At 41.2% G+C, this 15,524-nt stretch overlaps 1 protein-coding gene across 1 annotated transcript in view; it reads left to right on the forward strand.

Moving 5' to 3' along the window:
• LOC149462225 (PH and SEC7 domain-containing protein 1-like) overlaps positions 1-15,524 on the forward strand; it is a 455,877-nt gene that overhangs the window by 416,096 nt on the left and 24,257 nt on the right. The gene's annotated exons all lie outside the window — the stretch shown is intronic.

Raw genomic sequence — 15,524 nt, forward strand, 5'->3', positions numbered from 1 at the left:
TGCAGACACTTTGGAGTCCTAAGATGGCGCTCACCAGAAGTGCGTCACCACACCGCATCTACGCGTTACATCACACCCTCGTGACTTCCTCGCTGGCTGAAAAAACCATACCAGGATGATGCCTGCAGCTGTAGGCATCATCCTGGTATAACCATTCAAAGTCCAGTGATGCACCAGTACGTCGCTGGTCCTTGTTGGGTATACGTATATGCTATGTTCTTTTTTTGTTTATGTATACAGCCTGTGGGCTGAATGAGAAAAAGAGAGGAAATCTCTGCCAGAAAAGTGTGTGGTATGCCCACCATTAGAATATACTGCCCTGCATCCACCCATTTCTAATGGTGGGCACATATTAGGTCGCACAGTGCCACATGCGCCAATTCCAATATTGTACAAATGTCTAAATAGTGGCACGCTTGAATAAAAATTGTCCACGTATAAGTGGTACCCCATACGGAAAAAGGATGACACCAAGACCCAAACTATCTTGCCACTACCCCCCATGTACTCTGGGCATCCGAGGGGGCTCCATGTGACTATCTTTTCCTTTGTAAATCCAAAACTTACATGTATAGCCTGTTCCGTCTCACAGGTCTTATACATTTTGAGCCCATATCTGGCACTTTTGCTGGGGAGAAATTGTTTGAATGCAAGGCGACCAGAAAAATTAATGAGGGACTTATCAACGTAGATTTTTTGCTGGGGAGTATAGACATCTGCAAATTTTTGGTTAAGGTGATTTACGAGGGGCCAAATTTTGTGGAGCTGGTCAAATTCAGGGCCACCCCGAGGACGACAGAGTGTATTGTCGTTGAAATGCATAAAACACATTATACTCTCATATCTATGCCTGGCAGCATATGATGAATGGGGTTTGTGGACCAATACAACCGCAATTCATTTTTTTTAGTAATTCCCATGTTGAGGGTTAGGCCCAAAACAAATTAAAATTTGTAAACTGTAATGGGTTTCCATGCGAATGGTCTGGCAAGGTTTGAATTTGGGCTGGCTGCGATAAATTGTTGTGCATATAAATTGCTTTGATCCACAATCAATGCATACAGATCTTCTGTAAAAAACAGCTCCAAAAAAATCAAGGAGAGTAGTTAAATTTGCTGTTTCCACCTAAATTCCGGGTTGGGCAGTGAATGGGGGAAGTACGGGTGCTGCAGAATTTGTGGGCTGCCAATTGGCATTTGCAGGCACATCCGGAAGAATACTAGGGGTCTGTGTGCGAATTCTTGGTGGTTGCTTGCCACTGAACCAGCTTGTACTGCAGTTATGGGACTCGCCATGTCACCAAGTGATATTGCAGTGCTGGTATGTGAAAGGCCAGGATGCAATAGGCTGCTGGTGCTCGCCAGTTCACCAAAAGGTAGAGGTGCACTAGTACTGGCACACTGCTGCGTATGAGAGTCATCAAAATTTACCTGCCAGTGCTAGCAGAGATCAGGCCTGATTCTACAAATACTGCGGTTTTGTGTGCAATGTATCAAGTGACAGTGACCTACTTACACTGCACTTGCTGTTTGGGGGGGGGGGTAACCGCAAGGGGCTAAACGCAGGTGCCGGGGCTGATCCCGTTAACGCTGTGTTTTTGGGGACATTATACTAATATGAACGCTGGTATAGTGCTGATCTGATCAAAGATATAGATCCATTCAGACACTATACTAGCAATGGAGGTTTATTGTGTATGAGCGTGTTCCTGGCAATCAAGGGGTTAAATGTGATTACTGGTGTAAATAGTAATATTCAAGCTAGCGCTATTAAAATGTGTAAATAAATAAAACAATATAATAAAGCAGCTTGCAAAAGGGAAAAAACCTCTAAATCCTTGAAAATAACTATATCAAAATTGCAGCGACAGTAAAGATATCAATTGGCAATATACAGTGATAAGTGAAACAGCAATACCAAGGAGCGCAATAAAGTGAAAATAGTGCGTTGTCCTATATGGACGAAAACCAGTGACATAAACGCACAGTATAAACGTATAATAGTCCACATAAATTCTTCCTTAGATAACTGCTTATATCATCCAGTGTGTGCAGGATAATTAGTAGCTCCTTCACAGATTCAGATAAATATGGTGCTCGTGACTCCTTGTGGGTAAGGAAAAAGAGGTGTGCTTGCACTCACCGGACGCACAATCAAATTGTGCATATAATGGTATTTCTGTAAGGCACTAGTGGTCATCTAGGAACCGATGGGGATATGGTACTTCTCAGGTACTCGCTACACCCTTAACCGGACTTCAGACCTCTCCATGGGACCCTCACAGCAAGAAGGACATCTCCTTGGTGCAAACTCCACAGCAATTGAGTAAGGTTGGATCTCCACCTTAAAGCAGCTCCGGAAATAAGCCACCAAAAAAAGGCTAATATAGTGTAGTATTTTTTATTATTTTTGTTGTTAGAGCCAATAAAAAACAGCATATGGTTCAATTGCTGTCAAAACCGTATAACATTATTCTAGCCAATATAACAGCATATAGGTCAATAGCTGTCAAAACATAAATTAGGCTTAATCCAGCATGCAATTGGAGCCAGGAGTGAGCCAACCTTGACTCCAATCGGTGTGATGATATTGGATGTGTTGCTGACAGCTGCCCTGCCCTTAAAAACACACACCTGTTTTGGGTTTACTAGTTTCAAGAAGCACTGTCTGATGTGAACCATGCCTCGCAGAAAAAAGCTCTCAGAAGACCTACGATCAAGAATTGTTGACTTGCATGAAGCTGGAAAGGGTTACAAAAGTATCTCCAAAAGCCTTGATGTTCATGTGTCCACGGTAAGACAGACTGTCTACAAATGGAGAAAGTTTAGCACTGTTGCTACTCTCCCTAGGCGTGGTCGTCCTGTAAAAATGACTGCAAGAGCACAGCGCAGAATGCTGCATGAGGTAAAGAAGAATCCCAGAGTGTCAGCTAAAGACCTACAGAAATCTCTGGCACATGCTAACATTTTTGACACATCTACAATAAGGAAAACATTAAACAAAAATGGAGTACATGGGAGGACACCACGGAGGAAGCCATTGCTGTCCAAAAAGAATATTGCAGCACGTTTGAAGTTTGCAAAAGAGCACCTGGATGTTCCACAGCACTACTGGCAAAATATACTGTGGACAGATGAAACCAAGATTGAGTTGTTTGGGAAGAACACACAACACTATGAGTGGAGAAAAAAAGGCACAGCACACCAACATCAAAACCTCATCCCCACTGTAAAACATGGCGGAGGGAGCATCATGGTTTGGGGCTGCTTTGCTGCCTCAGTGCGGATTATTGTCATTGATGGGAAAATGAATTCCAGAGTTTATCAAGACATTTTGCAGGAAGACGTATGACCATCTGTCCGCCAACTGAAGCTCCGCAGAGGATGGGTGATGCAACAGGACAATGACCTAAAGCATACAAGTAATTCAACAAAACAATGGCTGCAACAGCACAGAATACGCCTTCTGGAGTGGCCCAGTCAGAGTCCTGACCTCAACCCGATTGAAATGCTGTGGCATGACCTTAAGAGAGCGATTCACACCAGACATCCCAAGAATATTGCTACACTGAAACAGTTTTGTGAAGAGGAGTGGTCCAAAATGATTCCAGATCGTTGTGCAGGTCTGATCTGCAACTACAGGAAACGTTTGGTTGAGGTTATTGCTGCCAAAGGAGGGTCAACCAGTTATTAAATCCAAAGGTTCACATACTTTTTCCTCCCTGCACTGTGAATGTTTACATGTTATGTGCAATTAAACCATGGCAACATCTAATGTTTGTGTAGTATTATGTTCAGCAGACTGTGTTCTTCTATTGTTGTGACTTAGATGACGTTCAGAGCACATTTTATGCCCAATTCATGCAAAACTCCACGTAATCCCAAGGGGTTCACATACTTTTTCTTGCAACTGTAAGTATGTATATATGCTAAAAAACGATCAGGCATTCATGCTGAAAAGTATCTGAAAGTACCTCCAAAAGTATATAATATTGTAATATTGTATACTATTAAAAAATACTACACTATATTAGCCTTTTTTTGGTGGCTTATTTCCAGAGCTGCTTTAAGGTGGAGATCCAACGTTACTCAATTGCTGTGGAGTTTGCACCGAGGCGCTGTCCTTCTTGCTGTAAGGGTCCCATGGAGAGGTCTGAAGTCCGGTTAAGGGTGTAGCGAGTACCTGAGAAGTACCATATCCCCATCGGTTCCTAGATGACTACTAGATGACCACTAGTGCCTTACAGAAATACCATTATATGCACAATTTAGTTGTGTGGCCAGTGAGTGCAAGCACACCTCTTTTTCCTTACCCACAAGGAGTCACGAGCACCATATTTATCTGAATCTGTGAAGGAGCTACTAATTATTCTGCACACACTGGATGATATCAGCACTTATCTAAGGAAGAATTTATGTGGACTATTATACGTTTATACTGTGCGTTTATGTCACTGGTTTTTGTCCATATAGGACAACGCACTACTTTCACTTTATTGCACTCCTTGGTAGTGCTGTTTCACTTATCACTGTATATTGCCAATTGATATCTTTACTATTTCAGCGCTGCAATTTTGATATAGTGATTACTGGTGTACTGACGGATATGGGAGCGGCGTGAAAACCACGGGTGCGCGAATCATGTATATATACGTGATTTTGCACACCTGTGCCGCCCTGTAGCAGTATTTCTGCTATACAGTGATCAGGAAGCCGTTAACCACTTCAAGACCGGACACTTTTACCCCCTTCCTGACCAGGGCAATTTTCAGCTTTCAGCGCTATCACGCTTTGAATGACAATTACATGGTCATGCAACGCTGTACCCAAATGAATTTTTTACCATTTTTTTGAAACAGATAAAGCTTTATTTTGGTGGTATTTATTCACCACTGGGATTTTTATTTTTTTTGCTATGTAAATGAAAAAGTCCAAAAATTTTGAAAAAAAGGGTTTTTTTAAATAAAATTTTGCAAATAAATAATATTTCATCATAAATCTTTCCCAAAATTTATTCCGTTATCTTTTTAGTAAAAAAAAAAAAAATCCAAATTAGCTTATAACAAAAATTATAATTTTTAAACATTTTTTTTTATATTTTTATTTTATTTTTTTATATTATTATTATTATTTTTTTTTACATACTGTCACCCTAGCAGTACAGTGTCACCATGGTGACACTGTACTACTGGTGGGGGGTGATGAAGATTTTTTTTTTTTTTTTACACGTTGCTTTTACACCCATATAGGATGTAAAAGCAATCATTTCTCTTTCTCTCTGTGTGCATTCATGCACTCATTGAGAAGTACTGACTGAGCTGTGATTGGTCACAGCTTGTCACATGCTACAAGCCTGTTGTGAATAGGCTTGTACCATGTGACCTCTGTGATCATTCACAGATTTCACACGTAGTAAGCAATGATGTCACAAGTGACATCTTGCTTACTACTTTGCATGTGGTCACTGATTGGCCAATCAGTGATCACATGATCGGGACCTCGTACAGAGGTCCCGTCCGACGATCGGTGTTTCACTGTGTCCGGAGGACACAGCGGGCACCGGATCGCGGTGCTGCGCGCTCCCAGGGAGCGCGCACAAGCAGGGTGCGGGGAGGCCGTTTATAGACGGCCACCCGACCCTGCACTGCCACCGTCCGGCCGTTTATATGCAACGGCCGGTCGGGAAGTGGTTAAAGAAGTGGTTTGGGTTACGGCACTGCGTTACTTTAACTGAGAATTGCGCGGTCATGCAGAGCTGCACCCAAAGGAAATTTACATCCTTTTTTTCCACGAATTGAGCTTTCTTTCGGTGGTATTTTATCACCTGTGCATTTTTTATTATTTGTGCTATAAAAAAAAGACCAACAATTTTGAGAAAAACAATATTTTGGACTTTTTGCTATTAAACATGTCCAGTAAAAAAAAATTAAACATTTTCGTCATAAATTTAGGCCAAAATGTATTTTTTGACAAGGCTTTGCTAATAAAAAAATCCCAATACGTGTAAATTAATTGGTTTATGTGAAAGTTATAGTGTTTACAAATGGCGGTATAGATACTGGAATTTTTTTTTATACTAATAATGGCAGCAATCAGCGACTTATGGCGGCCAACAGCGACTTATAGCGGGACTGCGGTGGGCATTCTGACACTGGGGGAACTGACATCCCCAGTGACACCAATACAATGATCAGTGCTAAAAAAAAAGCACTGACACCAGCAAGGGTTAACTGTGTGTAGGGAGTGTTTCACTAGGGGGTGGGGGTATGTGCTTCACTGTAGGCACACTGATCAGGATGGCTCTGCTCAGCCATCTCAAGCAGTGTCCCCAAACTGACAGGGAGGAGGGCTGTTGGTAAAGAATGCCGCCCTCCTCCCTGTCGGTAATCAATGATCACCGGGCGCCAGTGAGTAATCACTGGCCAAGACCCAGTGATTAACACCCGAAGCCCCCTACCCGGAAATGCATAATCACATATATATATGTGATCCTGCGCACAGGGGCCATCCTGCAGCAGTAAATCTACTGTGGGTGGTCTTAAAGCGGAAGTTACTTAATTCTTCTCTTTTTTTTGATTATTTTCGGTTGTGTATCTTTTACTATTCTCTTCTTATGTAGCTGTTCTAAATCATATAATTCTCTTATTAACGTATTTATTTTCTTTTGACATGTTTTCTTTTTTTCTACTCCAACTGCTATCAAAAATCCCCTGATATATACTTTATGTGCTTCCCACACCGTAGCAATTGAAACTAATTCAGTCTCATTTATTTCAAAGTATTCTATTTCTTTTTTTACTCAGTCCTGTCTCGTGATCCTGGAGGAATGACTCATTTAGTTTCCAAATATTTACCCTACCTTGCTCTCTTCCCCATAATAACTTCACTGTGACAGGTGCATGGTCCGATATTGTTCTGACTTCTATATTAATTTTAATAGTCTATGTTCAATCAATATATAGTCTAATCTGGAAGACGTCTTGTGTGCAGGAGAATATAACATATAATCCCTTTCTCTAGGATGTTTAATTCTCAACGCATCTATCAGCTGACACTGATATTGCATACTTTGTATAGATTTTAGATCTCTGCTTTCATCTCTCTGCACATATGACGTCTTATCAATCTGGGGGTCCATGCAGCAATTAAAATCTTCTGCCACAATTAATTTGCCCTTCTTAAAATCCAAAAGCCTTCTTAGTATATTTTTCAAATAGGCCATTGGATTTCTATTGGGGCAATATATATTTACCATTGTACATTCTATTTCCTGTAACCTTCCGGGTCTTCCAACTTAAATCTTAAATTTTTAGCTATACTAATTGCTATCCCTTTAGCACGCTTAGTTGGCAAGTCTGCATAATATCAGATTGGGTAGTATTTAGAGTATAACTTTACATGTGTTCCCTGTAATAGATGGGTCTGCCGTAGGAACACTACTGCAAAAGATCTCTGATGTCATTCTCTGAGAATCTTGTGCCTCTTCCCACAGGTATTCAGTTCCTTAACATTATAGGTCATAAAGTTAACCTCCTCCATTTTCCAAATTTTTTCTTTTTTTCCCCACTTAAATTCGTCTCAACGAGAGTATAATTGTCCATCCGGAAGAACATGAGGATACCCCTCCCACAAGTCTGCTATATCAGCATAAATCTTTAAACTTGCATCTTCATATTTTATTACTGTTATCCCTCTTATCTTCTTCCATAAATCTGCTTTATCTTTATAGTGATGGAATCGCAGGAGCACTTCCCTGGGATTTTCACTCACATTTCCTTGGAGTCTTCCTATTCTATGTACTCTATCGATCTTCAAGTGCTCTGATACTGATCTACCCATTATTGTATTGAACATTTTCCTCATTTTCTCCATCAAATCTTCTCCTTGTGAGGTTCGGGTAAGCCCCGTAGCCTCAAATTACTCCTATCTCTGTTCTCTTGATCTTCCAATTTATATAGCAGACTCCGATGTTCCTTCCTCATCTCCTCTATCTGTTTTTCTAGATTTATTATTATTTGGGCATGTTGATCCAATTTTCCCTCTGTTTCTTCTACTCGTGACAAAACTTGCCCCAGATCCTTGTGTATTACTGCCATCTCTTGTTTTATCGACTGTTCCAATCTCAGAAACATATCTGCTATTTCAGATTTTGTGGGCATCTGTGGAGACTTTTCTTGTTCACCATTTCCTTTAGCCAACTCCTTTTCTATATCTTCAGTTTCTCCACTTACTAGGTATTCCCAAAGACAATCTGGAGCGATCCCCGCTGATGTTTTCCAGTTCCTGTCTTCCACTTACTCCCAGTTGTCTCTCTGAGGTTTGACCCTCTGGACTTTTCTCTTGTGATGGCATATATTTTTTGATTTTACTTGTTTGAGATGTTCTAGGTCCTCCCTCTTTCATGGTTTTACTCTTCATGATAATAATTTATTTTTCCTAATTTTTGTAATTTCAAGACAGGGGGGTTATTTGTTTGGACAAAATTTGGAGAAAATTTAGTCAGAGAAAATTGGGGTTGTGGCTCATCAGAGAGTGTCCCTTAATTTTTCCCGGTTGCCCCATCACCAGTTTCCTCCCTGAGAGTCTCTGTATCCTTCCATTCTCTTATATCTCCACTTTTTAGCCCACTGGGTGATCTCCCCTAATGTTCTTAACAGAGTATTAGTCCATTTGACCATTCAAACATTTGACTCACCATCTTCGTAGACCATCACATGTCTCCACACCTTCACCTTCCTCTGGTTACATACTGATGCTCTGAGCCCGGCTACTAACTTCCTACCTCCTCACTCAGGGATTTTCAAGACACTCACAAGTGCTCAGGCTCTGTCTATGACATTCTCTGTTGAGGGGGCCACCCTCAGTGGGAGTCACCAAGTCCTGGGCAATCGTGAATTGGATGGGCTGGTTCGCTTCTCCTCCTATCCCAGCGGGCCGGTGCTTGAGCTTCCCAGCACTCGGCCAGCACTCGTGTCTCCCAACGCTCCTCCGTGTCGGTCACATGGCTACCTGGCATCCACTGCTCCACACCTGAGAGTCCACCTCCTCTCCAGCCAGCACCTCACACTCCTTCCTCTGTTCACACCACCTTCACCACCAACACAGACCGAAAGACAGGGGGGCACTGCACCCCGGCAAGACACCCCAGGCAGGGTCACATCAGAAACCCAAGTCTCTCACACCTGGGCATAGTTATGACGGGTCCCAGGAGACTTCCTGTTCGGGAGCTTTCATATCGAGCACCCTCCCGGCACCATGTTCAGGCTCCTCCCCATGACATTGTATTCTGACAGCGAGACTCTCTGCTGTCAGAATACACTGCACTGTAGCTGCTGACCATGAAAAGTTTTCTAACATTCTTGTCTGACAAAATCAATCTAAAAATCAACTTCTGTTAAACAGGGATGGTCACGCATGGATTGAAATGTGTCCCTGCTGAAATAACTGAACTTTGCTCTATCTATGACCAGCTGCACCCTTTCTTGTTGTCATAGCTGTCAAACTTTAATCCACAGCTGTGAAATCATCCAGTGATATCCACTGGGAAATGGACACTTTAGGAGTGTCAGTCTACTTGGTCTCCAGCACCTCCCCACTGTTTCTTCCTGCTGACCTCCATGTCACTACTATAGAGGTTAACTGGAGTGTTTTTTTGTCCTTATTCTATCCCTATTCTTATACATAGTACTGTAGATAACCTGTTCAGATAGGTAAGGTATCTTTTAGATAGACAGATATTGTTGCTTAGCTTATCTAAGCAAGCTTAACCCAACTGTGTTTAGAAACTATGTTAAGTAAAGGATTTCAGCGAGCGCTACACAAACAACAGTAGCAGCTAGGACACCAAAAAGGCAACCACAAACCTCTCAGTACAAATATCAATAAAAAAGATGCAGTGCTTATATCGAAGAAACATACAGAATAATTAATTATGCTGGATGCATAAAATAATATCATGCTACAGCATCCACACATCACGCCACCGCTGTTGGTCATCCTGAACTACATATGGTCAGTGTATTTCCTCTTGTTATACACCCTGTTTTGTGCAAAACTCCTACCAAAACAGTATCATGCTACGTGGCATCCTTTGTTGGGCTCTCTCTGTGAGTGCCATCATTCACAGAGCCTACTATAGAGGTGACCCGACGCTGTGATACCGGTCAAGGGACCCAGAGGTGAATGGGAGCCTGATCTGATTTTGGAGCAGATGACCTGATTTGACCTAATGAGACAGTATTTATCTCAAATGCGTGTTTAAAGCACGCTTCTGGTGAGTGCGCCTTTCACTTATTCAGTCACATCATCTGTCACTCCTGGTTAAGAAATTCAAGCACTTTAGTTGTGATCTGATGAGATCCTCACGTTCAATTTCTTGGACTGCCTACCACTAATACCACCACCGTGTGGTTACGTTTAATTTGCACTTCATTTATGTATATTATTTTATGCATCCAGCATTTTTGTTGACTCAATTATTGTGTTTAGAAACTGATGGTGGTAATGTCCTGTATATGTTGGTGTTACCATATACTGTATCTTGGTCTTATACTGTATGTTGGTCTTAATGCTTGCTAATGGTATTTGCAGTGAAGTCTCCAACAAGATGACACAACAGTTACATATTTAGTTTAGTTTAATTCATTTTTTTTTAGTTATAGTCTATGAATACTTAAATATTTTGAGTGATTCCGATGGTTCTCTTCCCCTTATAACATACAGTAGGCATTTCTGAAAGCCCTTCCATATATTCTTGTAACAGTTTTTTCTTTTAACAGCAGCTTAAGCTGCACTTTCAGAAAAACTGGTAGATACCTGCCTATCAGCATTGGTTAATCTGTGCAATAAAATAGAAGTAGATTAGATTTGCTTCTTTACTCAGTGGTTGTCTGCACACATTTCTTGCAATTTTTTTTTAATAAATGCTGACTCATTCAAGTCTTCATTACTGAGAAGATAGCATTGCTTATCAATAGTAACACCATCACATCCCGCATAGCACTATTTTCATAACATGCACAAAAGCAGCAGATATATGATGCAGTAAAGATTTCTTCAGTAGTGGTTGTCAAAGTGCTGGTACATCATTTCTTGATGCTGAAACTTCAGATCCTTGTAATCCTATTTTTTCAGCCAAATATATAGCTCCTTATAATCACTGGAATTCCTGTTCTAGGTATTTCAGTAAAGGCCATGAAAAAATTTCTTTGTTTGCCAGCTTATTTGTAATTTGCACTGTTAGCCTTCCTATGCTGTCAGCTGCAACTATAAGTACAACGTATTTTGTGAGATTAGCGCACATTTGTGCCAAAAATTGTATTTCTTTGTGTATGTTCTGATTAAAGGATTTTCTCCAGCTTTAAAAAAACTCCACTATATGTTTGTTATTCACACAGCATACCTAAGTAAACCCCAACACTTTTTTTTAGATGTTTCTAAAGCTGGCCATAGATGAGTCAGTTTTTTTTGTTCAGTCAGCAAGTTGAATGAAAAAAGTGACCAGCTTACCCTATCCACACATTGAAGGTGCATCAGGGAATTCTTCCAATGTCTTTGTTGTTTGACAGTAGGAAGCTATAGCCTGCAGCGCTGACTGAGTGGCTAAAATCCAACAAGGTCATTGAACATAAGTCAAGCAGTAGATCAACTTCTGTTCAACCACAGTAGCCATACATGGATCGAAATTCATCCGGTCTCTGCTTAACTGCCAAATTTCGATCCATGTATGGCCAGCTTAAGAAGGTGATAGATAATGATCACCTGCGCTTAGGACACACCAATCAATAGTGTACACTCAATATTAAACAAAAACTGGGCTGCTGCTCCTATAAAAGGTACAACCATATCAACATAATACACAAAATAGCAGGAGCGCTGCCTCAATGTATGTTTTATGACATGAAAAGCAAGCTTAAATAATAAACACATAACAATAAGTTGTGAAATGAAGTCCTAAATGTGAAATCAAGTGAACAAAAATCCCTTTCACATCCAGAAGGTGATAAGTGCTCTGTGCTCCCTGCCTGTATGCCCCATCACTCTCCAACTTTAATGGACTCTTATGGTGAAATAAGAGTCTGTCATGCTTTTGGTGGGGCATAGGAAGTCATGCTGGAGCTTGTAGTCCTCCTGATTAAAATGTTGCTTGTCATATCCAGTGATTCAAATGTAGAAAGTCATGCTGGGGCTTATAGTCCTCCTGATTAAATGTTGCTTGTCATCCCCAGTGATTCAAATGTAAAGCCAATAGGTATATACATGTAAGGAATGGAGAGGGGCATCCAAAATAGTGTAATTCCGTTTATTAGTAAAAGTAGACACACTGATATTGCATTCACATGTTTCCAGATACAATAGGCATGAATCTCCAAGTGTACAATAATAGGTCACACCTATTTTGTGTATTATACAGCTTAAGGAGGTGTCATGGCTGATTTTAAGACTTTCTGGATAATCGCACAGTGGCTCTGTCCCAGCACAGACGCTAGCTATCCCCGCTTAACATACAATGCAGGAGGGCGGCTTCTAAATGTTTACCCCTTTGTTAGGACAGCCAGCATTCAAATCTAGTTTACAGCTGATAATGAAGCACTGCTATGTTATGCTATGTTGTAAGAAACATAAAGTAGGTGTTATCCCAATTTCGCTGAAAAAGTGGAAATATACTTTTAAGAGACCTTGTTGTCAGACCAGTCTGATTTCAATTGCACATTCAATGTAGTTTATACATGTTATTTACCTGAAAAAGCCCTGAGACTGCTGCAGGGCTCCTCCATCTTGAATATGAAGTCCCCAGCCCCAGTAGACTCAGTGACACCCTATAATGTTCCCCTTTGCTCCTTCCTTTACAGTTGTTCCACTAGGTTGATTGTGTATGTGTTCTAAGCTATTGGTCTCAGTAATGTACTTCACATTCATTACTGATGAGGTTCTTGGCTGGGGTCAGTACCACTTTCCAAGGAGACCCATTTTACTACCTGTGTGATTCCAGCCTAACAGGTCCTTGAAAACCTTCCTTATTGCATCAAAATACTGTTTCACTTCAGTATTCAATAAGATGGCATAAATGCGTCTTACTAATGTCAGTTGGTGTGATCAGTTTTGTATTGCACATAATGTATGCCTCTGCTATAAATCCTAGTTGTATTTTTTAGTTTACCATATTTTTTTCAGTGATATACAGTGCATTCAGAAAGTATTCAGACACCCTTCACTTTTTTCAATTTTGTTTTGTTGCAGCCTGATATGTAATGTACTGCAATGTGCCGCGGATGGGCGGCCTGCACAGGTACATCACTGCCTGCTTCTGGGTTTAGGGCATGTGTATGCTCCACCCCTCGCCAGCACCCACTGTGATTGAACACAACGGGAGTCTGTCAGCAAGTTGCAGCAAATGATTCACAGCCAGGACCTGCTACTGATCGGCTGTGTACAATCACAGCCCAGAGCTTTGTGTTAATAATCAACACAGAGCTCAGTACAGAGGGAACAATCTCTCTATCTCTCATCCCTGCAAAGCAGTATTATCACTGGACACTGTATTAATGTCACTAGAGATGTCACTGGCAGTTATTCAGTTCCCCCCAGCATCAGTTGCTCAGAATTGCCCGCTGCACTATCGCAGTCCCAATATAAGTTGTTGATCACCATCATTAGTGGTATAAAAAAAATTCCAGTATATATACCATAGTTTGTAGGCGCTATAACCTTCACACAAACCAATCAATATACACTATCAAAGACATGTATCAGAATACATTTTGGCCAAAATTAATGAAGAAATTGGATTTCTTAAAATTTTTTATTGGATATGTTTTGTAGCAGAAAGTAAAAAATATATTTGTTTTGTTTTCTTTTTTTTATATTGCAAAAAATAAAAAAACTCGGTGATCACGTACCACCAAAAGAAACCTCTATTTGTGTGAAAAAAAATATATAAATTTTGTTTGGGTACAGTGTTGCAGACCACGCAATTACCAGTTAAATTAGCGCAGTGCTAAATAACAAAAAATGGCATGGTCGTGAAGGGGGTAAAATCTTGCAGAGTTTAAAGAGGAGCTTCAACTTCCCCCCAGTATTAGTAGCTGCTGACTCTTAGTATAAAGATATTTACCTATCCAGGGATTCATGTCCTCATCCGAGCTGATTCTTCGATTGGCTTTGGGTGCAGGTGCCGACATCTTAGGTAAGGGAAACCGGCACTGAAGCCGTGCTGCACTTTGTGAGTGGCTAGGGGGAAGGAAGGGGTGCTGAAAATCACTGTGGCTATCTGACCAGAAGTGGGAGCGAGTACCTGCCAAAACCAGGTACCCGCTCCTCCTTCCTCACAAAAAGTGCCAAATCTGGCAGTGAAGGTGGGGAGAATGCAAACATGCGGAACTTACCCTTTTGGGTGAAGTTCCGCTTTAAGTGATTAATGTACACTCAGTACCCCATAAAGACAAAAAACAAAATAATAAAAACAGAATTTTAGAAATCTGTGAATTTATTAAAAAGAAAAAAATGAAAACATCACATGTAAAGTATTCAGGCACTTAACTCAGTACTTTGTTGACGCAACTTTGGCAGCAATTACAGCCTTGAGTCTTTTTGGGTATGATGCGACAAGCTTTGCACACCTGGATTGGGGAAATGTCTGCCAAATCCTCTCAAGCTTAGTCAGGTTGGATGGGGACAGTTTGTGGACAGCCATTTTCAGATCTCTCCAAAGATGTTCAATAGGGTTCAAGTCAGGGCTCTGGCTGTGCCACTCTACGACATTCAGAGTTTTCCCTAAGCTACTCCTGTTTTGTCTTGGCTGTGTGGGGCGCTGTGGAACAGGTTTCCATTCAGGATATCTCTATACTTTGCTCCATTCAGCTTTCCCTCAACCCCGTCCAGTCTTCCAAGTCCCTACTGTTGAAAAATATCCCCGCAGCATGATGCTGCCACCACCATGTTTCACTGTTAGGATGGTATTGGGCAGTTGATGAGTTTTGCCTGGTTTCCTCCAGACATAATGTTTAGAATTGAGGACAAACAGTTCAATCTTTCATCAGATCAAATATTCTTGTTCCTCATAGTCTGAGAGTCCTTCAGGTGCTTTTTGCAAACTCCATGTAGGCTTTAATGTATTTTGCACTGAGGAGAGACTTCTATCTAGCTGCTCTGCCATACAACCTAGATCGGTAGAAGCCTGCAGTGATGGTTGGCTTTCTGGAACTTTGTCCCATCTCCACACAGGATCTCTGGAGCTCAGTCAGAGTAACCATCCAGTACTCAGTCACCTCTCTTACTAAGGCCCATCTCCCCCGATTTCTTAATTTAGTTGGGCAACGAGCTCTTGGTCTTCCAAGAGCTTGTCCTGGTTGTGCCAAACTTCTTCCATATGAGAATTATGGAGGCCACAGTGCTCTTTGGAACCTTCAGTGCACCAAAAAATGTTTTGCAGCCTTCCCAACATCTGTGCCTTGCGTTAATCCTGTCTTTGAGCTGTGCAGGCAGTTCTTTGACCTCATGGTTTTTGCTCTGATACAGTATGTATTG

The sequence above is a fragment of the Staurois parvus genome, unplaced genomic scaffold (assembly GCF_062004578.1).
Source record: "Staurois parvus isolate SC_StPar_1 unplaced genomic scaffold, SC_StPar_1.0 ptg000182l, whole genome shotgun sequence".
Classification (NCBI taxonomy): domain Eukaryota; kingdom Metazoa; phylum Chordata; class Amphibia; order Anura; family Ranidae; genus Staurois; species Staurois parvus.